Source organism: Oncorhynchus tshawytscha, linkage group LG07 (assembly GCF_018296145.1).
Source record: "Oncorhynchus tshawytscha isolate Ot180627B linkage group LG07, Otsh_v2.0, whole genome shotgun sequence".
In the NCBI taxonomy this organism is placed as follows: domain Eukaryota; kingdom Metazoa; phylum Chordata; class Actinopteri; order Salmoniformes; family Salmonidae; genus Oncorhynchus; species Oncorhynchus tshawytscha.
In genome coordinates, this window is record NC_056435.1 from 35,476,450 (window position 1) to 35,502,038 (window position 25,589).

Below are 25,589 nucleotides of genomic sequence, written 5' to 3' on the forward strand. Positions count from 1 at the left end.
GCCGTGCCGTGAGCTGGAATGGCTAAGATGTTACCATATGCTAGAACTCACTGTTTGGCACATTGTGTAGTGTATATTTCCCCTTTGAGACAGGAGTTTTGCTGGTAAGGTGTTAGAACCTGCCAAGTATAGGAGCCTACCTCAGGTCCGCTTGGCTGGGGGAAGGAATGGTCACTTCCTTGAATTCTTTGTGGCACCCCCCCTTCTCGACCAGTGAGGAAGCACATGTTCATGGCCCATGGCCAGATCTCAGGTCTTACGGTAAGTAGGTGAATGAGAGGTGTGTATCACCACTGCTTTGGGAGGGGTTACATCCTCTGAGAATGCAGGGCTGTGCCGCTGAGGGGGAATTCACAATGGGGCTGGGGTTGGTGCTGAGATCGGACCTCAGAGACATACAACGTACCACATCAAGATGAGTTGTGCAACCCCTGGACGTGACCTTCCTCATGGAGGGACAGGACGGACTTCCTGGATCGAACCAAGACCCTTCTTGACCTGGTGTTCTGATTGGGCTGTGTTTGAGGGAGGAGTGGTAGATGGGGAAGTGACAGGGAAGTGACCGTTCTCTGTCTGGTCTGACGCAGCAGCCGGTAGTAAGAGAGGGTCACAGTCACACAGAATGTCAGATGAGACTCCAGTTCTGTGGGAAAACAGCATTGGGCTCCATGACTCCACTGGGCAGACTGAGTAGGCCAGTGGCGTCCTCTAGGGAATGACCTCAGAGGACATCCAAGTTGCCTGCTGGGGAGAGAAAATAGAATCTCTCTCACACACAGACAGATCTCTCTCTCTTTCTACCAGCCACCCCCTCTCTCTCTCTCTCTCTATCTCTCTCTCCTTTCTCTGTCTGTCTCTGAGATTTGCTCACACAGTAATTTCATGCCATCGACTTTACTCGTTATCACAGCTCAGAAATAATATAGTTTAGTTTACAGGAAAGCACACGCACACGCACACACAAACACAGACACACACACACACACACATACACACACACACACACACACACACACACACACACACACACACACACACACACACACACACACACACACACACACACACACACACACACACACACACACACACGGCCATGGATAAACAAGGTGGTAAAGCTGTAGTGACACTACACAGACTCAGGGGGCTTTGCTCAGTGAATCCTCTAGTTTTACGTCAGCATGCGCATGCCTGTTTCTGGCATTGTTTTCCTGCTCTACTGAGACTAGACTGATGTAGCAGGGCAGTGAGTGCTATGCGTACATACTGTAAGTACCGTGACGTCTGCATACCCTAAGAGATTTCAAGGCTGCTCAAGTGAGCTACGGAGAGCTGTCTGTGTCACCCCATTCAGAGAGGACAGACGCACAGCACAATATCAGCATCACCATGATGTCACTATCCTTGTTATTGTTATTGTTATTGCCTGTGCTAATACTGTCATTAGTCTATGTTCCACTGTTTAGATACTTTGTTCAGCTGTCTCAATGTTCAGTTATAGACTCTGTTACTCAAGTGTTTCATAAAACATTACTATCTGCTGAACATAAAATATAAGGTCAGTAGAGGACATCACAAACAGATACACACACACATACACGCACACACACAATTATCTTCAATTAGGTGGCTGATAGGACATTGGTACTGTGATGACCTCATGGTGATCCTTGACCCCCTCGCTAACATCTCTCTCTTACCCACAGATAAGTGCTCCACACTGGGGTAGCCCTGCTGTTAGCCCAGTTGTCCTGCATGCTGCAAGTTACTGTCTGGGTATGTAGACCACCCTCCCCTGACCTTTTCTTTGACCCTTTCTACCAGAGGCTGTCTGAAGGAGGTCAACTGGGGTTATCATGTCCTGCTATCCATTTATATGGGTCTGACTGATTTGCCTGGCTGCAACTCAACTCTCCCATCAGGATAGCAGTTTAAACTACAAGGCTACCATCCCAAACCCCACCACTGATATCACTTTGACCTCAGACCTCTGTGCCACGCTCTGTGGACCTCTGGAGAGGGTTTTCTAGACATGATTAATGATGTGCGCAAAGAGCCCACAGATGTGGAGGCATTTAGCATCTCCCCTGGTAAACCCACATTGGCTATGAAGATGAGGTAACTTAACCCAACCAGAGTCATGTACTACGGATCTATATAGAGGAGTTAGGGAGCTACCTTTGGTTCAACTTGGGATAACCGGTGACACGAATGTGGCTCACCTTTTAGCCAGGTAGATGTTTATGGCGAAGGTTCCTTCAGAACTAACCTGCTCCGGGGCAGGCTAACTCAGTGCTAACTCCACTTATCCTGAATGTGTTTGAAGCGTGAGTTGACTACCAATCAAATTAGATTCCCTCTATCTCACAAAGATTGCGTCAGCATCCCTTCATTCCCTGACAATATCGGAGGAATATTTTATTAATCAAATGTTCTTGTGTGTTAAAATAGGGATTGACATTGGTTCATGGAACAAAACCCGAAAACTGGAAAATATCTTCATTTTTTGAGAAACAAAAACAGAACCGCGAGCAAAAGTGATCTATGCTGTTCCGAAACATACACTGTAACTGTTAATTTAACAGCATGAGAACCGATTAATAACTTTCTTTTACGTCCGGGGCATTTTTTCCATCCTCGCATAAAAACATAGCAAAAGCAACTATGCAAAGCCTTCACTCTGTCACTCAGTAAATTATTCCATTGTCTGCCTGCCAGCTGAAAATCTTTGCCAGTGTGTGTGTCTCGGCTACCTGAACCTCCCCCTGAAGCATAGGCTACTATAATGACATTGCAAGTGTGTTTCAGAAGATAGGGAGATATGTTTCATGTTTAATAATCTTATCTTTTTGTAGTTAATAAATCCAATGTGAAATGTGATAACTATAGTATCCTTAACTAGCATTGAAAAGTTAATCCATTCTCTAAATATTATAGAAGAATGGATTCACTTTTTCAATGTTAAAGATGCTACAGTTATCACGTTTCACATTGGATTTATTAACCACAAAAAGGTAAGATGTGTTTTTAATTCTGCTGCCACTCTGCACACATATAAGGTTGTTAACTATATCTGGTCCAGCACTAAGCCAACTCTCCGAAGTTCAGAGGACAATTCAAAGTTCGTCCATAGAAGCCGCTCCTCCGCAGCTAGGTATATTTCTGTGGGCCTAATTCGGATAATGGATTCATAACCAGATGCCTTCAAGCCAAGCCTCTTCCTTCACCCTCTCTCGCTTTCCCCCCCAACCACAAAATTTCATTCGCATCTCGTGCCTTACGCTTGTCCGTCCATCACGCATTTAAACAACTAGCTTGCCAGCTCCATAGAAGGCTGTTCTATTCACACTGATTGGTGAAGTAATATAATGAGCTAAATGTCAAAAGCGGTCGATTTCACAAGTTAAAAAAAGGAGCAATATAAACTGTCATTTTCTTTTGGTTCGAACCGGTTCAGAATTGTATTTTGCTGGTCAGAACAAAAACGTTATTGTGGCACTGACGAGCCCATGGATTGATCATGTTTCAGCATTGTCTCAATGCAAACTTTGGCGTTTGACTAGCCATGTGCGATATGGACTCGCAGTTACAAACCTGACTCGAGTAAGTGGCGGATACACAATCAATATCTACCTCCGTAATATGGATGAAGCCTGAGCTGCAATGTGAAAAACCCTAATGTCAGAAAAGTCTGAGTACATCTAGCTTCATTCGTAGAATACCCCTCAGGGCCTGTGGTGGCCCGGGGATCTCCAGTGCTCTATGCTGTAGTAACACTGTAATGCAGAGAGGTGTGGAACTTTGAAGTGTGACAGCCAGTCATCAACTGACGAAACCAGGGGCTAAATGGGTAGGTTTCTCAGTGGAGTAGTTAGGGAGAACAGAGCTTATTTGCCTGTAGGATGTGGAGAGTATGTTATGTTGAAGTTGTGATGAAAGGTCTACTGTGTATAAACCCATGCTCTCTGGCCGCTTCATCTCGCTCTCTACGCCTCCATTTCTCCCTCTTTTATCACTTCCTGCACGGCTCCAACCTTAGAACCCTTCAACCCCCCCTCTATCCCTCTGCCTCGCTCTGTCCCTCTGTCTACCCCTGTAACCTTCTGTCTCCCCAATGCCTCTCCCTGCAGATAGACACCTACTCATCCTGCTCTCTGTTTTGGCCCATTAGGATGGCTGAAAACATGATGTTATTCACCGTAGAACAGGGAGGAGGCGACAGGGGGAGAGGAAGAAAGAGAGGAGAGAAAGGTTGTATATCCCATCCCTTCATTTAATCTGGTTGCCATTAATTAGTAGGGAGAGTGTTTTGAATAAGACACATTCCCAGGATTGTCCAGCTATCAGCTCTGTACAATGGAGCGGAGAGCACAAACCACGGGTGGTGAGTGGGATGCTGTGTGTGTGTGTGTGTGTGTGTGTGTGTGTGTGTGTGTGTGTGTGTGTGTGTGTGTGTGTGTGTGTGTGTGTGTGTGTGTGTGTGTGTGTGTGTGTGTGTGTGTGTGTGTGTGCAGGGGGTGGGGGTGACTGAGGTGATTTAAGAGAGAAGAGATTTGGGTGTATCATTAACAATGATGAAAATTATGTTCTCTGTGTCTTTGTTTCTCCTTCTGTCTCGGACTCTCTGTGTCTAACTTTCGAAGCACACATGCCTACTTTCTATCAGGCAGTGTGTTTGTCACTGCTCTAAGAGTGAACAAGGTCGTTTACAGATGCAATGAGCTCCACTCAGCCTTGTCCCATAAAGCTTTGTATTTACAGTACGTGTGTATGTTTTCCACTCCGTAATCATATGACGTTCTATCAGTCGTCCATTCATCTCAGGTATTCCTTTCCGCTGATCCAAGAAGTAGATGTTTAACTATTCTCTCTCTCTCTTTCGGTGGCCTGTATCCCAAGTCACGTCAAGCAGAGGCCTGGCTGTGGACTGTGGCATGTGGTGTATAGCTATAAAACAGTGATCCTGTGTTAAAGGCTGGCTTTGGCTCTGGGTTATCACCTTCAGGCCTGCACGTCACGGCGTCTGGAGGCCTTATCAGCCACATACTGTAGCTCTGTCCATTAGCAGTTCTTTCATCTGCCCTCTGTTCCTCAGCCACACCACCAGGTTCTCCTTTTCTTCCCCCCTCTAATGAAGCCGTTTGGGGGATTATCTTTCAGCAGGGCTCCGGGGGCTGGAGGCTGGGGACCTGAGAACCACAGGCCCCAGCGTCTAGGAGTCTGACTCAGGTCCATCAGGACTAGTGCTACTGAGACTCTATGAACAGGTCCTCCCGTGTTCCCAGTTGGAAGCAGTGTGTTTGGAAGCAGTGTGTCTTTAACAGCAACAGCAGCCCTGGGAACTGAGGTTAGAATGGTTTAGCATTGCTCTGCTACTACTACAGCCTGTGGGGAAGCCTGGCCGGGGAACCCAGTATACATACTGTATCACCTGAAGGGCTATGGCCTGGACTATGACATGGACCACGACCTGGACCACAACCTGGACTACAGCCTGGACCATGACCTGGACTACAGCCTGGACCACGACCTGGACTACAGCCTGAACCACAACCTGGACTACGACCTGGACCACGACCTGGACTACAGCCTGGACCACGACCTGGACTACAGCCTGGACCACGACCTGGACTATGACTCTGACTACAGCCTGGACTACGACCTGGACAATGACCTGGACTACGACCTGGACCACGACCTGGACTACAGCCTGGACTACGACCTGGACTACAGCCTGGACCATGACCTGGACTACAGCCTGGACTACAGCCTGGACTACAGCCTGGACTACGACCTGGACCATGACCTGGACTATGACCTGGACTATGACCTGGACTACCACCTGGACTACCACCTGGACTACGACCTGTACTACAGCCTGGACCACGACCTGGACTACGACCTGGACTACAACCTTGACTACAGCCTGGACTATGACCTGGACTACAGCCTGGACTACAACCTGGACTACGACCTGTACTACAGCCTGGACCACGACCTGGACTACGACCTGGACTACAACCTTGACTACAGCCTGGACTATGACCTGGACTACAGCCTGGACTACGACCTGGACTACGATCTGGACTACAGCCTGGACTACGACCTGGACTACAGCCTGGACCACGACCTGGCCAGATCTGTCCCCCTCAGCTCATTTCACCACTCCCAGGAATACCCCCCATACACACATACCTCAGCAGTACGGAATGTGAAATCATAACAATACACAAGGGGAACATGAGAAGAATGTTCATTAGAAATTAATGCTTTTCTATATGTTTCATGTTGAAAGTGAGTGGTGATTAATCTTCAGGTTTTTGGAAAATATGGTCCTGTTACAGGAGAGCTTGGATTTAATAGCTAAACTCGTAGGTATTCTAATGCCTTTTTCTCTGTGAGTGTGTGTGCATGTGTGCGGGTGTGTGCGCGTGCGTGTGTTATGAAGTTCTTGAGTGCTTTCTAATGCCGTTGATAAGATATCCTGTTCCCACCTCAGTCTGGGGAAAAGGTTGGAGAGATGTAACTAATGGGACAAGGCCAGCACTGAGTCCAACCGCTAACTACAGATGTAGGATCTTAATTTGAGCCAGTCTACAGCAGGAAAATTATTCTGCAGCAACAGAACATTTGAATTATTATGTGGATTATAATTCAGCAACATTTCTGCAGGGGTTAATACATTTCTCGTAAGGGAAAATCAAGTCTTACATTTCAAAGTGGACATTACAAACTTCAGAATCCTTTTTAAACCTCAAATACACTACAGGTTTTAAATGTCCTGCTTTGCAGGAAGGTTCTCCTGCAACAGGGTGATCAAATTAAGATCCTACATCTGTAGCACTACTCCAAGATGTCCCTGTCAACACTCTCCCCTGACACCATAATCACTACTGTCAACTGTTACCTTAACCTCCACTACACATGGCTACTGGAAACACAAAATCTGTGTTATTACCTAAGTATTACTTTACATGCCAGCCCCTGTCATCACTACTCCCTCACAGCTTTATAAAAGCTGGAAAATGACTGTTTACTTGGATGTGTACCACTTTCTTACACTAACAATCTCACGCTGAGGGATTTTGTCCCCCCCCCGTCACCTCTTAACCTAGACTGCTCTTTTCACAGACTCAGCAGAATCTTGCTGTTTGTTTGTGTATTTGTCCCTTGGCTATGGCTTCTGTCTTGCTTGTGTGTGTGTGTGTGTGTGTGTGTGTGTGTGTGTGTGTGTGTGTGTGTGTGTGTGTGTGTGTGTGTGTGTGTGTGTGTGTGTGTGTGTGTGTGTGTGTGTGTGTGTGTGTGTGTGTGTGTGTGTGTGTCTGTCTGTCTGTCTCAGGGTCTTTAGCCATGTTTGTGGTTTACCTCCCTGCTGAGTTTACAGGACTTTGATGCTGAGTCTGGGGAACAGGGATGATCTCTGGTTTGACTCTTGTCTTTTTTTTCTCCCTCTAATCCTTGCCACGAGATGCAGCTGTGCTCTAAGCTCATCCCTCTGTGACGGTTGTAAGTAAAGGTACACTGCTTTGTCCTCTTGCTCTCTTTTTCTCTCTGCCCCTCCCTCTCTCTCACATGGTTTATCTTTCTCTGTATCCCCTCTCTCTTATCATTCCAGCACCTCCTATAGGAACACATCCTTCTCAGAGACAACTTGTAAACAACAGGACTGTCACTTTATACTAAGTTTCTTCTATTCAGATGCAGTACGTGTTTGTGTTAGTGTCATGCCTTGGAGACAGGATTTTCCCTCCATGGTTGCAGTATGCTGTAGAATGCGTGTAGAGTTCCAGTGTAGCTGTCCCACTGTCGCTCAGTGTTGAGTTGAGCCGAAGGGCTGCAGGGCTGAAGGGAGAGGTTGCAGGGAGCGTGTAGTATGATACTGCTTCATAAGCTAGGGTCACCACCGTCACACTACTTACTTAAGACGCCCAACAACAGCACTCTTTGATTAACGCGCACTTTCCTAACAACTGCAGGGTTGATAACGGAGGCAGTGAAGTGTTGGCTGCTGAGGAGGCCTGGAAGCCTGCAGTTAATCTGATTTAGAAGGCTTTACTCCTATCTACGTACGCTCTGGGTGCATGGTAAAAGTGCATGTGAGAGAGGGGGGGACGATAGGGAGAGAGGGATCGACAGAGAGAGAGAAGGAGGGGTAAATAAGTGGAGAGAGTGTGATCGTTTACAGTGAGAATAAGGAGTCATCTGAGGTGAATCAACGAATCAACTGTCTTTAGAGTGTCATTTCTCAATGACCATGACTAAAAACAATGTTCAACAGCTTTAAGAGAAAGCAGAGACGTTAAATCAAACCCTAATGTCAACAGAATAAAAGCTACCGAACATTACACTTCCTGGGTTGGTCTTCAAGGCCAACAATGGTCGTCACGGGATACGCGATAATTGCAAAGAAGCCTGCCATGTTTCACCGCTTTGTGGCAATTGCATCTTGTTTGGTAATTGTGATTTTTATTATGCTGATCCTTTTTTGAACACACAGGACTAGAAGAATCCCAAGACAGACCCAGCATGCCAACCACAGACCATTATCCATATTTCTATCTGTCTGAACACTCAACAAGAACATCCTCAATGGCCATGGCAGACCACATTCAAACCAGACTGTTTGTCTGTGACTTTTCAGAGACATCTTGCACGAATATCGTTCGGATTTCCAAATGTTTCAGAAGACAGGCCTGCCACTCCCATTAGTGCCTTGGTGGGCCATGTGAATAAACATTCCTCACTCTGGAGGAGGGAGGGGAGAAAGGCACAGGCATTCTGACACAGGCAATGATGAATTAACAAGATTTTATTGAATAAACGGATGTGTATATGCGCTGGTGTTTGCTACGGCGGATGCATTACACTCCTTCCTTCCTGGCTCTGCTCCAGACTGGCCATAGCTCGTGTTCATTGTGTTCAAGGATCTCTGATGTCTTCACAGGGCTAGAGTGGCGGTGCGTACCACAAGTTAGAAAACAGGTTCAAGGACTTTCCAACAAATCCACTTATACTGTCTTAGGCCTGCAGACATTATATGATTTTTATTAGGATCCCGTTAGCCGATGCCAATGGCGACAGCTAGTCTTCTTGGGGTCCGACACATAATGAAAAAGACATTAAAGACAAAAAATATATAATTTACATTTAAAACATGAACTTAGACATTGTGACGGGCCGGGTGCCTGTACTGTCACGTCCTGATCTGTTTCACCTGTCCTTGTGCTTGTCTCCACCCCTCTCCAGTTGTCGCTCATTTTCCATACTTATCCCCTGGGTATTTATACCTGTGTTTTCTGACCCAGAAGATTTGGACCAGCTCCGCAATGCCATCTCCTCCCAAGGAGCCCTCATTGGTAGACAAGAGGACTTGCATCTTGGTCTGATGGAAGGTTTCCAGGACGCTTTTGCAGGAGCAATTCCGTGGGTTGCCTACTAGACAGCCTACAATGACGGTAACCTCCCAGCCCCTCAGTAACCCGGCTGGTAGCAGCGCAGTCACCCCGGTTTCCCGTGAATCTCGCTTACCTCCCCTGGAGCGCTACGATGGAGATTCCAGAACCTGCCGGGCCTTTCTCTCCCAGTGCTCCCTCGTTTTCAAGCTGCAGGCTTCTTCGTTCCCCTCGGACCGCTCGAAGATAGTGTACATTATTACGCTGATGTCCGGGAGGACACTCGCCTGGGCCATGGCGGTGTGGGAACAACAATCCACCATCTGCCTCAGTCTGGAGGTATTCGTGGTGGAGGTGAAAAAAGTTTTAGAGGCTCCTGTGTCTGGGAGAGAGGCTGCACGGAAGTTACTCCAGTGTGTGGTGGATTTCCGCACGCTAGCAGCGGAAAGTGCCTGGAACCCAGAAGCACTGTTCGACATGTTCCTGCATGGATTATCGGAGGAAGTAAAAGACGAGCTTGCAACCCGGGAACTACTGACTGATCTTGAATCACTCATCGCTTTAATCATCCGGATCGATGGTCGGTCACTGGAACCTAGAAGGGGGAAGAGGTCTAATTACGGTCCCATTCGCTCACTCAAGTATCCCACCTTGCATCAAAAAAACTCCGGGAGTCCCCGGAGTCTTCATCCCCGAAAGGACCAGAGCTTACCCAAGTTCCTCTAAGAGCCTCCGAAGACTGCCAATTTGTCCCTTCCCGAAGCCGAAGCAGATCGGCAGGGCTAGGCTGTCTCCAGCCGAACGCGTACGCAGATTTAACACCCAGAGTTGTCTGTATTGCGGTACTACAGGTACTACATTATGTGTCTACCCGTCCCTTCAAGAGACCCAGCTCATTGGTAGGAATGAGTACTCTAGTGGGTCTTATTAAGGATAATGTTGCTTCTTGACCTACTCGCCCCCTCTAAATGCCACCCTGCTGTGGGGCGACCAGTCCAAGTCTTTCCAAATACTCATCAACTTGGAGGCCAATGCGAGTCTTATGGACGTTACCCTGGCGTCTGATCTGGGCATCCCCACTCAACCCCTCTTCATTCCCATGGATGTTAGAGCGCTGGACTGGCGCTCTATAGGCCGGGTCACCCACCATACCACCCCCATCAACCTACGATTGTCGGAGAACCCTAGCGAGATGATCCAATTCCAGCTAATTGAGTCTCCGCATCTTCCTGAGGTATTGGGATTCTCTTGGCTCCAGCAACACAATCCCTCGATTCTACTGGTGCCATCGTGGGCTGGAGCCTGTTCTGCGATGCCCATTGTCTGAAATCAGCTCTGCCTGCCCCGGGACGTCTTTCTTGGGGCTTGGCCCCGAACCTCTCCGACATTCCCACAGAGTACCAAGAACTCCGGGAGGGGTTCAGTAAGGCCTGGGCCCCTTCGCTTCCACAACACCGGCCGGTACCCAAGGAGGTTAAGGCGGATGCGCTGGCACGCCACTATAGCCCCGCGGCTACACCCCCAGAAGCCGAGACCTTTCCCCCTGCTCAAAAATCAATAGCCCCTCCGCTGTTCGTCCTCTGTTTCCCCATACCCTCTGTATACTTCCTACTTTTCCTGTTTCTAGATCTAAACCCATGTCTCACAGCCCTTTGTCTCCTGTTTCCTTTGTCTTACCTGAAGCCTATATACTGACTTCGGTTGCCAGTTGTACAGTGTTTCCTCATTGGTGCGGCTGGCTTCCGGGTTAAGCAAACAGAATGAATTAACATCTGAGAGTTGGCGTGTAGAAAAGGCCTTGATGGTAGTGCAATGGATCCATACAGTAATTGTGGCTCCTAAACACATGAAACTCTGAGGAATTTCATGGTTATCAGATAAACAATAACATCTTTCGGCTCGCTGTTAGACAAGAAAGATCCTCAAGTCACCCAAAGGGGTACAGAGGTTTCAGTCAAGTCACTCAGCGTCTCATGATTTGTTTGTTCATTCTCAAATACACAGTTATGTGCACCATCCCAAATAGCTACAGTATTCTACAACATATGTAACAGAATCTACCATTGCTCTAAGGTCCTGTTTTGCATTCTACGAACACCGTGTTTTACTCCAGTTATTTCTCTTCTCCTCTCAGAGTAAGTAATGACAGTGACAAAGATGTTTTTATAGGAACTGTTAGTGTTAGCCCTGCTGTGGCTCTGTAGCCTGTCCTCACACCCCAACCCATTACTCACAGGAATCTTGGCCTCTTTTCACTGAGGTCTGCCCTGCCCTCGCTCATTCCTTCACTACCCACTTCTCTCTCTCTCCACCTATCTCTCTTGCTCTCTCTATCCCTGTCTCATCCCTTCATTGCGTTACTGTTCTCCCCTCTTTCTTGAAATCTCTAAGGATCATAAAGAGAGGGGGATACAAAGAGGTAGGGACCTATGATAAACAGAGAGAGATGGAGAGAAGCACCTGGGCAGAAGAGGCCATTGACCTTATGGGATACAGACATCACAGACAGGGGAAAGAAGAGAGAAAGAGGTACTGTATATACAGCACAATTAGTATATTTAGTCTATTCAATAACCTCCCAAGGACATATCAGCCACCACAAGAAGAAGCAATACAGAGAGACTCATACGGAGGAGACTGGGTTAGAATGTTTGCTGCAGTCATCCTCACTTGGACAAGAGCCACAGAAATGCACACACATCTTTGTTTATGTCACTGTGAATGATCATTATCCCTCTATAAACCACCACTCCAGTCTAGATCTCCCCAGCTGTGGTGTGTGTACTGTAGACTAAGTAAACCATGCCTGCAGTGCACTGTCAATATTGTACATACACCTTCATTCATCTTGTTCTGTCTGTCCATCCATCCTGCATAACTGTGATCACTTCTGTTAGGTGGGAACTGTAAAAACATGCCCCAAACAGAGTAAGATGCAGCACATGTCAAGGTATTATTCTCTATACAGGAGCCACAAGCTTGGTCACGCCTCGATGGTGGTGGGCTCTTTATCAGCAATTAGTGAAGTTAGTCCCAGGTCATTCTCCCTCCTCCCAAAATATGTTAATACAGCGATTCCTGTGTACTCTCCTACTTTGATTTGTCTCACTGTGTAAACACCAAATGAGGATCCCTCTCCCTACCCAGCCACCCATTTCCTGTGAGGAATAGCAGAATGAGGATGCCCATGGCCAAGGGAGGTAAGGAAGTCACACAGTGCCCTGGGAACTCATAATATTAAGATTGGGGTCATCTCTGGTCTGTTGTGGGGCTAAGCCTTGTTATCTGTTCCCTCCTCACAGAGACCCTGGACAACCCACTGGCAGAGGTGTGTGTGTGTGTGTGTGTGTGTGTGTGTGTGTGTGTGTGTGTGTGTGTGTGTGTGTGTGTGTGTGTGTGTGTGTGTGTGTGTGTGTGTGTGTGTGTGTGTGCGTGCTTGCGTGTGTGTGTGTGTGTTTCTGTGTAAGCAAGAGGTGAAACTTAAATTAAACATGGCCCTTAAACAAAATGAAATCATGAATTATGAAAATAATCTCTTATTCCTCTGCAAATTGTATGCAAGTTTGTTACAGCATGTGCATGTGTGTGCTCCCTCGCTCGCTAGCTCACATGTCATCATTGTATATATTAGCCTCTCTATTAAGATAAATGAAAGACAGAAGTGTAGATTTGATCTGGTGACATGGTCAAGTGATTCCATGTAAGAATGGTTGAGTCCATTTCCAAGAAGCACATAGATTTGACTGCAGTCAGGTATCTCTTGACATGTTTAAATAGATCCTGGACAAGGTCTTTGGTGTTTGTTGATGCTTGAACAGCTGGTCTGAATAAGGCCTAATAGCTTGTTAAACCTGCTGTAACCTGGGCCTAAAGGGCTTTGTATTCATTGGGTAAAGGTAGGATTTCCACAAAAAATAAGAGCAGTGTTATCGTAAAAGGACACTTGCTGTGATAAACCTGCCAAAAGGTATATCTGGAGTCTCATTTTAGGGTTTGCCTGTTCTCAGAATCTAATGAAAACCTGTTGTCTTTATGCACTCCTTGCAACAATGTTGTATTTTGTTAAATGAGTGAGCAGTGTGTGTGGAGTGGAGTGGAGCAAGACCTATACTCTGGGGTCTTGTGAATGATGCAGGGCTCCGTTGTCATAACGGGACATCATATGACTTGGCTCCTCTCGGCAGTGACTTCATCTCAGTCCATTCACACACACAGCTCTGCTCTGAGAAACATTAGCCAGATCAGGACATGAACTCTACTCAGCATGTTCTGACACTCCCTCTATCTCCGCTGAACTGATAACAGAGAAACATTTTAAATACAGAGATGACTAAAACAGTGAGTGAAGACATTCAAGACAAACTGCTCCTTTTCTGTCACGTGGTGCTTCTCTCTCTCTCTCTCTCTCTCTCTCTTTCTCTCACTCTCTCACTCTCAGTCTCTCAGTCTCTCATTGCCATAGCAAGTAAAGTAGATAATATACAAAAGTGAAATAAACAAAAATTAACAGTAAACATTACACTCATAGAAGTTCTCAAGGAAAAAATACATTACAAATGTCATATTATGTATATATACAGTGTTGTAACGATGTGCAAATGGTTAAAGTACAAAAGGGAAAATAAATAAACATAAATATGGGTTGTATTTAGAATGGTGTTTGTTCTTCCCTTTGGTATTTCACCCAGTATATATGGGAGTTTATAAAAATCGGGTTTGTTTTCAAATTCTTTGTGGGTCTGTGTAATCTGAGGGAAATATATGTCTCTAATAATGGTCATACATTTGGCAGGAGGTTAGGAAGTGCAGCTCAGTTTCCACCTCATTTTGTGGACAGTGTGCACATAGCCTGTCTTCTCTTGAGAGCCAGGTCTGCCTACACCGGCACCAGATCATCAGCAAACAGTAGACATTAGACTTCAGATTCTAGTAGAGTAAGCCCGGGTGCTGCAGGCTGTTCTAGTGCCCTCGCCAGTTCGTTGATATATATGTTGAAGAGGGTGGGGCTTAAGCTGCATCCCTGTCTCACCCCACCGCCCTGTGGGAAGAAATGTATCTGTTTTTTGCCTATTTTAACCACACACTTGATGTTTGTGTACATGGATTTTATAATGTTGTATTTTTTCCCCGAATACCACTTTCCATCAATTTGTATAGCAGACCCTCATGCCAAATTGAGTCAAATGTTTTTTTGAATCAACAAAGCATGAGAAGACTTTGCCTTTGTTTTTGGTTTGTTTGTTTGTCAATTAGGGTGTGCAGGGTGAGTACGTGGTAAAAAGCCAATTTGATATTTGCTCAGTACATTGTTTTCACTGAGGAAATGTATGAGTCTGATGTTAATGATAATGCAGAGGATTTTCCCAGGGTTGCTGTTGACACATATCCCACAGTAGTTATTGGGGTCAAATTTTTCTCCACTTTTGTGGATTGGGGTGATCAGTCCTTGGTTCCAAATAATGGGGATGCCAGAGCTAAGATGATGTTAAAGAGTTTTAGTATAGCCAATTGAAATGTGTTGTCTGTATATTTTATCATTTCATTAAGAATACCATCAACACCACAGGCCTTCTTGGGTTGGAGAGTTTTTATTTTGTCCCCCTGTGTGCTGAGGGTGTCAGGTTGTTGTCCAGTTCTAGCATTTAGGTCGCCACAGACTAGTACACGTCCCTGGGCCTGGAAATTGTTGATCTCCCCCTCTAAGATGGAGAAGCTGTCATCGTTAAAGTATGGGGATTCTATTGGGGGTATATAGGTAGCACACATGAGGACATTTTTCTCTGTTGAGATAATTTCCTTATTCATTTCTTGCCAGATGTTCCTGTTTTGACTAATTTGATAGAGTGGGTTAGGTCTGCTCTATATCAAATTAGCATACCCCCTGAGTCTCTTCCCTGTTTCACACCTGGTAGTTTGGTGGATGGGACTACCAGCTCTCTGTAGCTTAAAGGGCAACCAGTGCAGCCGTCTCCTTTATACCATGTTTCTTGTAGGATGACAATGTCTGATTTCCAATTTCTTTGGTGAAGTCTGGGTTCCTGCTCTTTACGCCAAAGGCAGATGACCTCAGACCTTGTATATTCCAGGATGAGATAGTAAAAACTTTGTGTTTCCATATTGTCTAGTGTTGTTTTTGTATGGTTTAGGTCTGGACCATCACAGTAGGTGTGAGCAGAGCATGTTGAGTATCTGATACATACTGTACCTCTTAGGTCGCATGATGGGGCTTGGGCGGTTTAATGCATATGTCCTGCTATCATGTTTAGGTCCTTGCCGCAGAAGGGGCATAGGTCCGATATGGGGGGGAATATATAGAGTGTGGCCAGGGTTTGCTTGGGGTGGTTTTAGCTGGTTGGGGTGTGGCTGGTGCTGTTGTGGTCTGGGTGTAGGTCCTCTTGGCATGGGATCTCTTGGTGCAGGTCCTTCAGGGAGGGGTCTTGCAAGTCTGGGAGGGTGTCTCATTGGTCTCGGCGGGGTGTCCGTTGCTCTGTTGCTCCTGTGTGAGGTGCTGGGGATACGGTTGAGGGTAACATCCTTCAGCGTCCTGGCAAAAGTTGGGATGGCTGCCTTGTAGAGGTGGACCTGGTCGTAAAGGCTGTTCAAGTCCAGGCTGAAGTAGTGGGCCTGGTAGACATTAGGTCCCTCAGCAAGGAAGAAGCCACTGCTCCAAAACCGCCATAACAAAGCCAGACTACGGTTTGTAACTGCACATGGGGACAAAGATCGTACTTTTTGGAGAAATATCCTCTGTTCTGATGAAACAAAAATAGAACTGTTTGGCCATAATGACCATCGTTATGTTTGGAGGAAAAAGGGGGAGGCTTGCAAGTCAGAGAACACCATTCCAACCATGAAGCACGGGGGTGGCAGCATCATGTTGTGGGGGTGCTTTGCTGCAGGAGGGACTGGTGCACTTCATAAAATAGATGGCATCATGAGGGAGTAGAATTATGTGGATATACTGAAGCAACATCTTAAGACATCAGTCAGGAAGTTAAAGCTTTCTCACAAATGGGTCTTCCAAATGGACAATGACCCCAAGCATACTTCCAAAGTTGTGGCAAAATGGCTTAAGGATAACAAAGTCAAGGTATTGGAGTGGCCATCACAAAGCCCTGACCTCAATCCTATAGAAAATTTGTGGGCAGAACTGAAAAAGCGTGTGCGAGCAAGGCCTACAAACCAGACTCCATTACAACAGCTCTGTTAGGAGGAATGGGCCAGAATTTCCCCAACTTATTGCGGGAAGCTAGTGGAAGGCTACCCGAAACGCTTGACCCAAGTTAAACAATTTAAAGGCAAATGCTACCAAATACAAATTGAGTGTATGTAAACTTCTGACCCACTGTGAATGTGATGAAAGAAGTAAAAGCTGAAATAAATCTCTCTAGTATTATGCTGACATTTCAAATTCTTAAAATAAAGTGCTGATCCTAACTGACCTAAAACAGGGAATTTCTACTAGGATTAAACGTCAGGAATTGTGAAAAACTGAGTTTAAATGTATTTGGCTAAGGTGTATGTAAACTTCCGACTTCGACTGTATAAATATAAATATATATATACATACAGTGCATTCGGAAAGTATTCAGACCCCTTGACTTTTTCCACATTGGTTACTGTGCATTACAGCCTTATTCTAAAATGGATTAAATATTTTTTTCCGTGATCAATCTATACACAATACCCCATAATGACAAAGCAAAATCAGGTTTTTAGAGATGTTTGCAAATGTATTAAAAATACAAATCTGAAATATCACATTTACATGTATTCAGACCCTTTACTCAGTACTTTGTTGAAGGACCTTGGGCAGCAACTACAGCATCGAGTCTTCTTGGAAATGATGCTACAAGCAAGGCACACCTGTATTTGGGGAGTTTCTCCCATTCTTCTCTGCAGAGCCTCTCAAGCTCTGTCAAGTTGGATGGGGAGCATTGCTGCACAGCTATTTTCAGGTCTCTCCAGAGATGTTCGATCGGGTTCAAGTCCGGGCTCTGGCTGGGCCACTCAAGCCCATTCAGAGACTTGTCCCGAAGCCACTCCTGCATTGTCTTGGCTGTGTGCTTAGGGTCATTGACCTATTGGAAGGTGAACCGTCTGAGTCTGAGGTCCTGAGCACTCTGGAGCAGGTTTTCATCAATGCTTCCGTCTGGCCGCTCTACCATAAAGACCTGATTGCTGGAGTGCTGCAGAGATGGTTGTCCTTCTGGAAGGTTCTCCCATCTCCACAGAGGAACTCTGTCAGATTGACCATTGGGTTTTTGGTCACCTCCCTGACCAAGGCCCTTCTCCCCCGATTGCTCAGTTTGGCTGGGTGGATATCTCTAGGAAGAGTCTTGGTGGTTCCAAACTTCTTCCATTTAAGAATGATGGCAGCCACTGTTTTCTTGGGGATCTTCAATGCTGCAGACATTTTTTGCTATCCTTCCCCAGATCTGTGCCTCGACACAATCCTGTCTCAGGGCTCTGCGGACAATTCCTTCTACCTTATGGCTTGGTTTTTGCTCTGACATGCACTGTCAACTCTGAGACCTTATATAGACAGGTATGGGCCTTTCCAAATCATGTCCAGTTGATTGAATATACCACATGTGGATTCCAATCAAGTTTTAGAAACATCTCAAGTTTGATCAATGGAAACAGGATGCACCTGAGCTCAATTTTGTGTCTCATAGCAAAGGGTCTGAATACTTATATTAATAAGGTATTTCTCTTTTTTATTTTTAATACATTCGCTAAAACGTGTTTTTGCTTTTTCTTTATGGGGTATTGTGTGTAGATTGCTGAGGAATTTTTAAATTCATTTTTAGATTAAGGTTGGAACGTTAAAAAAAACATGATCTGCCAAACCGCGGTTCATAACACCCGCCCACTTAACCCGGAACACAGCCGCACTAATGTGTCGGAGGAAACACTGTTCAACTGACGACCGAGGGCAGCCTGCAGGCGCCCAGCCCGCAACAAGGAGTCGCTAGAGTGCAATGAGCCAATTAAAGCCGGGGCTAATTTTGCGCCGTCTTATGGAACTCCCGATCACGGCCACTACAAACCCGGGTCTTTAGTGACACCTCTAGCACTACGATACAGTGCCTTGGACCGCTGAGCCACTCGGCAGGCCCTAGGAAGGTGTTTTAAATGTTTTGTACACTCGGTGTATATCGATATCTTTGTTAGAAAAAATATTATATTTCCTTTGACGGAGTGATACTGAATATTAAAAAACTTACCCCACTCAACTTACCCCACTCTCCCCAACCTGACCACACTGGTGAAATTAATGCTGTTTGTGTTTTATCACTTGGGGGTCTTTATTTTTGATCTGAAGTCTGTGCAGCACGTTTGTTGTCCTCAGAGAAAACCAGTATCTGAGGCTCCCAAGAAAATCATAATAATCATAAACAAAAGAGGCACTGCTTCCTTGTGGTTGTGTGGCACACATCTGGACTTCCCCCAGATTAAACATTCCATATGTGAACTGAGCTGGAAACGATTTGTTCACCGGCAGTGCCGTCACTCCTGCCAAAAGGAAGAGGGGGTTGAGAACGGACCACTGCAGTGAAAAGATTCTAGGTATGGAGTTAATTTGGCCAAAGGTCTTGGTTGCAGTAGGATGCTATTTGGCAGAGTTTAAACATGTAATCTCCCATTTGATTTTCATTCATTGGGCAGGATGGGAGGGTGCCAGTCCCCTTCTCCCGGGAGTAAGACATCCCACCCATATCAAGGTCAAGCTGGCTCTTTATAAACATTGATTAAATGCGCTGGAAATTGCCCTCTGGCTTAGTTTTACACATGAAAGACAAGAGTACCGTGTTGTGAAAGAAAGAAAGAAAGAAAGAAAGAAAGCACAAGACATCAGTTTACAGTGCCTTCAGAAAGTACTCACACCCCGTTGACTTTGTCACCATTTTGTTGTGTTACAGCCGGAATTTGAAATAGATTCAATTGCAATGTTTTATCACCCATCTACACACAATACCCCATAATGTGAAAGTGGAATTATGTTTTTCATTTTTTTAAACAAATTAATACAAAAGGAAAAGCTGTAATGGCTTGAGTTAATAAGTATTCAAACCCTTTGTTATGGCAAGCCTAAATAAATTCAGGAGTACAAATGTGGATGGGTGGATGGGTAAACATTTAAAAAGCAGACATTGAATATCCCTTTGAGCATGGTGAATTTATTAATTACACTTTGGATGGTGTATCAATAGACCCAATCACTGCAAAGATACAGGCAACCTTCCTAACTCAGTTGCCGAGGAGGAAGGAAACTGCTCAGTGATTTCACTATGAGGCCAATGGTGACTTTAAAACAGTTAGAGTTTAATGGCTGTGATAGGTGAAAAATGAGGATGGATCAACATCACTGAAATTACTCCACAATACTAATCTAACTGAGATAGTGAAAATGAACAAAGCCTGTACAGAATGAAAATATTCCATAACATGCATCCTGTTTGTAACAAGGCACTAAAGTAATACTGCAAAACGTGTGGCAAAGCAATTCACTTTTTTGTCCTCAATACAAATTGTTAGGTTTGGAGCAAATCCTATACAACACATTATTGAGTACCACTCTCCATATTTTAAAGCACAGTTGTGTTTGCATCATGTTATGGGTATGCTTGTAATAGTTAAGGACTGGGGAGTTTTTCAGGACAAAAATTAAATGGAATGGAGCTAAGCACAAGCAAAATCCTAGAGGAAAACCTGATTCAGTCTGCTTTCCACCAGACACTGGGAGTTAAACTCACCTTTCAGCAGGACAATAACATAAAACACATGGCCAAATATACACTGAAGTTGCTTACCAAGAAGAAAGTGAATTTTCCGGAGTAGTCGAGTTACAGCTTTGACTTAAATCTACTTGATAATCTATGGCAAGATCTGAAAATAGTTGTTGAGCAATGACCAACAACCAATTTCACAGAGCCTGAAGAATTTTGAAAATAGTAATGGTCAAATGTTGCACAATCCTGGTATGGAAAGCTCTTAAACTTATTTTATTTTCAATAAATTTGCAAAGATTTCTAAAAACATGTTTTCACTTTGTCATTGTGGTTTATTGTGTGTAGATGGGGGAGAAAAATATATACTTAATCCAGTTTGAATTCAGGCTGTGACAACAAAATGTGAAATAAGTCAAGGGGCATGACTACTTTGACAACACTGTAACAGCTGAATAATTGCTTTTCAGGATATTCTCTTGATTCGTATTTGTTTTATCATCAGACTGCATCCCAACCGAAGCGAAACGATTACGAGATATCATTGTGCAACTGTGTCTGGTCTTGTCATTCAAAGAGCAGTCTTGTTTTACAACTGTTAGCAGCAGTCTATAACAAACAAACTGCTCACATGGACTTGGCTTATTCGACAAAATGTTGACCAAACCAATCTACAAAACGCTTGAATGGATTTACTCTCTAGGAGTTCTGGTGGGCCTTCGCGCTTCAGCAAACAAAGTAAAGGAGGGGTGCTCAACAACAATGACAAACATCATGAGAATGGCTTACCAAGCAAAACTCCCAAAAGGACTAATTCAAGGTAAAAAGCAGTTGGAGCACTCAACAAAAATGGATTATTAATAATAAAAATAATAGGGGAGGGGGTGTAGTTCAAAAATGAACCCCAAACGGTTATTGAAAAGGTTATTTGAGGACCCTTTGAAAGGGTTCTTCGAATAACTTATAGGTGTTCCCCCAAAGTTTCAATTTGAAAAACCCCTAAAGGACACTCCAGGAACCTTTTATTTTTAGAACATAGTTAGCATAAGCTGCTAAAACATTTAATGAAATAACAAAAAAAGTGTAAACTGTAACCATTAATTTCCCTTTATAGTTTATTCACCTAAGCATGACCTTCATCCACAATTTTTGTGTCAGTAATTAGACATTGTTCTCAGGGGGGGCTAGTTACTCCCTAGTACCCTACAGGATGCAGACAGGTGACTGACTTCTCAGCATCAGTCTTCCTCAGAGTGACCTGTCCATTGTACTTAGCTCCTATTTATAGTATAGAGACACAATAACATAAACAAATTATAATGATAATATGTAATTGGCAAATTACAGGAAAAATATATATAAATGTTGTGTCTCGTTAATCAATAGGACATGTCAAAATATACATAGGTGATCAAGTATTTGGGGTTTTGTGAATCCTGAGACCGAGAAATCCTGGCAACAACAGTATAGAGACGAGGACAGCGAAAAATCATCGTTTAATCCCTTTGGATCCACAGTGTCTGAGTAGTACTGCCAGGATGCCTCTCTATGTTTTAGTTTACATACGATATCACCTCTTGGTGAAATGTGGACAGTGTTCTATGGCTACAAAGTGCAGGGAGGGAGGTGAGTCATGGTTGGCTTGGATGCAGTGGAGCGCAATAACATAGTCCATGTTTTATTTCGAATAGCAGTCTTATGTTCTGCAATGCGAAGTTTCAATGCGAAGTTTAGTTTGACCAATATAAGCAGCCCCGCAAATGCATTTGAGCATGGATATGACAATTATGACATAATTAACCTTTGTATTTTGTATTCTTTACCTGTTATAGGGTGGTAAAACACTTTAGTATTTGTCGTACTTTCACAATGTACACAGTGTCCACACTTGTAATTGCCATTGGGCGGGCCTGGGAGCCAAGTGTTACGCTTCTTGGGTAGCTGTGTGCTGTGCGTAACGGAATCGGCTACAGTATATTGCGCGCACGGAGAAAACAAATGCGAGGGTGCAATGTTGTGAACTCTCGTAGATTTGTATCACCTTTGAGAATCTTCTAGTGTTTCAATACAATGGATTTGACGCGACCGGCACATGGGCTGTACTCTGTGGAGAAACACAAACATGGGGGCGTTTTGTCCTGGTTTGACGTGCAGTCTCTGTAGTACGGGTATAGATAGGCCGGTTCAACGACACCCGTATCATATCGGCGTTGCAGGAACTTGGTGCGCATATCATTAGCTTTGCACTCTAAATCTATGTCCTACAGTTACGTCGGAGTCTTAGGAATTGACCCATCGGTATGTTCCGTTTAAGGTGTAGGGTAATAGGGGTAACTATCCTCCTCTAAGAACAATGTTTAATTGTTGACACAAAAAAGCAATGTTTGGAAAACAATTGGTATGTGGATGAAGGTCATGCTTAGGCCAATAAACTATAAAGGGAAATACATGGCTACAGTTTAGACTTTTTTAGACATTTCCTGAAATGTTGTTTTTAGAAAAGTATATATTTTTTTAAAGTACCGGGTAATGGCATTTTTCTTACTCTCTCTCTCTCTCTCTTTTATTCTTGTTGATGTTTCTGTTGAGCCTTTTCCTCCAGCAACCTTTTGTAAGGTGAGGCTGTCAGTACTGCCCCAGACTCTGTCGTCCTCTTCCTCGGCCTCTCCTCCTGGATCCTCGGTTTCGGGGACAACCCCAATAGAACTGCTGCAGCTATTGGTTGTTGTTTTAGCAAAAACAAACAAACAAGAACACATGATTATTGGTACAATAAACACTTCTAATCATTATATGCAAATACATATCCCTTTCTTTCTTCCCAACATTAGGAGCAAGGGTATGATGTGGTGGAGGTAGATGTGCTGGAGGTAGATATTGTGGAGTTAGAGCTGTTGGCGGTGGAAGTAGAGCTAGTGATGTGGTGGTAGAGGTGGCGACGGTAGAGCTGGTGTAGAGGTGGTGGCAGTATCGATAGAGCTGGTGGCCGTACCGGTGGAGTTGGCAGCGGCGGTGGTAGAGCACTGTGGATTTAGATAACTTTTTCTTGCCGGCAATGGGCTCAGGCCACTCTATAACCTAAGTGGCCACGAAGTCCGCCTGTGTGAAGATATCCTTCTCCAAAGGCCACAGCCCACTGGCCAGGAAGCCCTCGACCCCTCTTTCCACACTGGTCACCTTGTTATAGGCCTTTGTGATGAGGCCAGCCATTTGGTACAGTGAGGGAAAAAAGTATTTGATCCCCTGCTGATTTTGTACGTTTGCCCACTGACAAAGAAATGATCAGTCTATAATTTTAATGGTAGGTTTATTTGAACAGTGAGAGACAGAATAACAACAACAAAATCCATAAAAACGCACAAAAAAAAACAAACAAAAAAAAATCCAGAAAAACGCATTATAAATTGATTTGCATTTTAATGAGGGAAATAAGTATTTGACCCCTCTGCAAAACATGACTTAGTACTTGGTGGCAAAACCCTTGTTGGCAATCACAGAGGTCAGACGTTTCTTATAGTTGGCCACCAGGTTTGCACACATCTCAGGAGGGATTTTGTCCCACTCCTCTTTGCAGATCTTCTCCAAGTCATTAAGGTTTCGAGGCTGACGTTTGGCAACTCGAACCTTCAGCTCCCTTCACAGATTTTCTATGGGATTAAGGTCTGGAGACTGGCTAGGCCACTCCAGGACCTTAATGTGCTTCTTCTTGAGCCACTCCTTTGTTGCCTTGGCTGTGTGTTTTGGGTCATTGTCATGCTGGAATACCCATCCACGACCCATTTTCAATGCCCTGGCTGAACGGTGCCATGTACCAAGATTTGACGGTACATGGCCCCGTCCATCGTCCATTTGATGCGGTGAAGTTGTCCTATCCCATTAGCAAAAAAACACCCCCAAAGCATAATGTTTCCACCTCCATGTTTGACGGTGGGGATGATGTTCTTGGGGTCATAGGCAGCATTCCTCCTCCTCCAAACACGGAGAGTTGAGTTGATGCCAAAGAGCTCCATTTTGGTCTCATCTGACCACAACACTTTCACCTAGTTGTCCTCTGAATCATTCAGATGTTCATTGGCAAACTTCAGACGGGCATGTATACGTGCTTTCTTGAGCAGGGGGACCTTGCGGGCGCTGCAGGATTTCAGTCCTTCACGGCGTAGTGTGTTACCAATTGTTTTCTTGGTGACTATGGTCCCAGCTGCCTTGAGATCATTGACAAGATCCTCCCGTGTAGTTCTGGGCTGATTCCTCACCGTTCTCATGATCATTGCAACTCCACGAGGTGAGATCTTGCATGGAGCCCCAGGCCGAGGGAGATTGACAGTTATTTTGTGTTTCTTCCATTTGCAAATAATCGCACCAACTGTTGTCATCTTCTCACCAAGCTGCTTGGCGATGGTCTTGTAGCTCATTCCAGCCTTGTGTAGGTCTACAATCTTGTCCCTGACATCCTTGGAGAGCTCTTTGGTCTTGGCCATGGTGTAGAGTTCGGAATCTGATTGATTGATTGCATCTGTGGACAGGTGTCTTTTATACAGGTAACAAACTGAGATTAGGAGTACTCCCTTTAAGAGTGTGCTCCTAATCTCAGCTCGTTACCTGTATAAAAGACACCTGGGAGCCAGAAATCTTTCTGATTGAGAGGGGGTCAAATACTTATTTCCCTCATTAAAATGCAAATCAATGTATAACATTTTTGACATGCGTTTCTCTGGATTCTTGTTGTTGTTGTTGTTATTCTGTTTTTCACTGTTCAAATAAACCTACCATTAAAAGTAAAGACTGATCATTTATTTGTCAGTGGGCAAACGTACAAAATCAGCAGGGGATCAAATACTTTTTTCCCCTCACTGTATATACCTATCCTTTCCCGAGGAAGCGTCATCATCCATTGATCTGCTACCCTGTTTAAAAGGCCTTCAGACCGTTGAAGATGGTACGTTCTAACAGCTGCATCTTATGGATGCACTGGCGTGACATAGTGATGAGAATCACTCCCTGGCCTCTTGCTGTCCAAACAGCCTCCAGGCTCTTATGGGAGTGGTGCCCATCGAGGATGACGATATGGGGTTCCTCAGGGGTGCAACCAACACTGTGGACCAAGTGGTGGTGCCAGTCAACAAAGAAAGTACTGTCGACCCAGCCTGAGTCACTCACCCTTCCAACGGACCCTGGAGGTGCTTCAACCAGCAGCTGTTCGTTCATCCTCTGCGGTACGTACTGTCCCACTGCACTGATAGCACAAATTACTGTGACTGTGAAGCGCCTCTCTGGGCTGGTCATACATGCAAACTGTTTTGCTCCCTTGGTGGCCACCACAGGCAACAGTTTCTGGACATATTATATTCCCGTCTCATCCATGTTCCAACTCTTTGTTGGCCCGACGTCCCTGACGCTGTTTAAAACTTAAAACGTCCTTGTAGGCCATAAAAAAATGGGTCAACCTTCAGCTTATTAAAGCCCA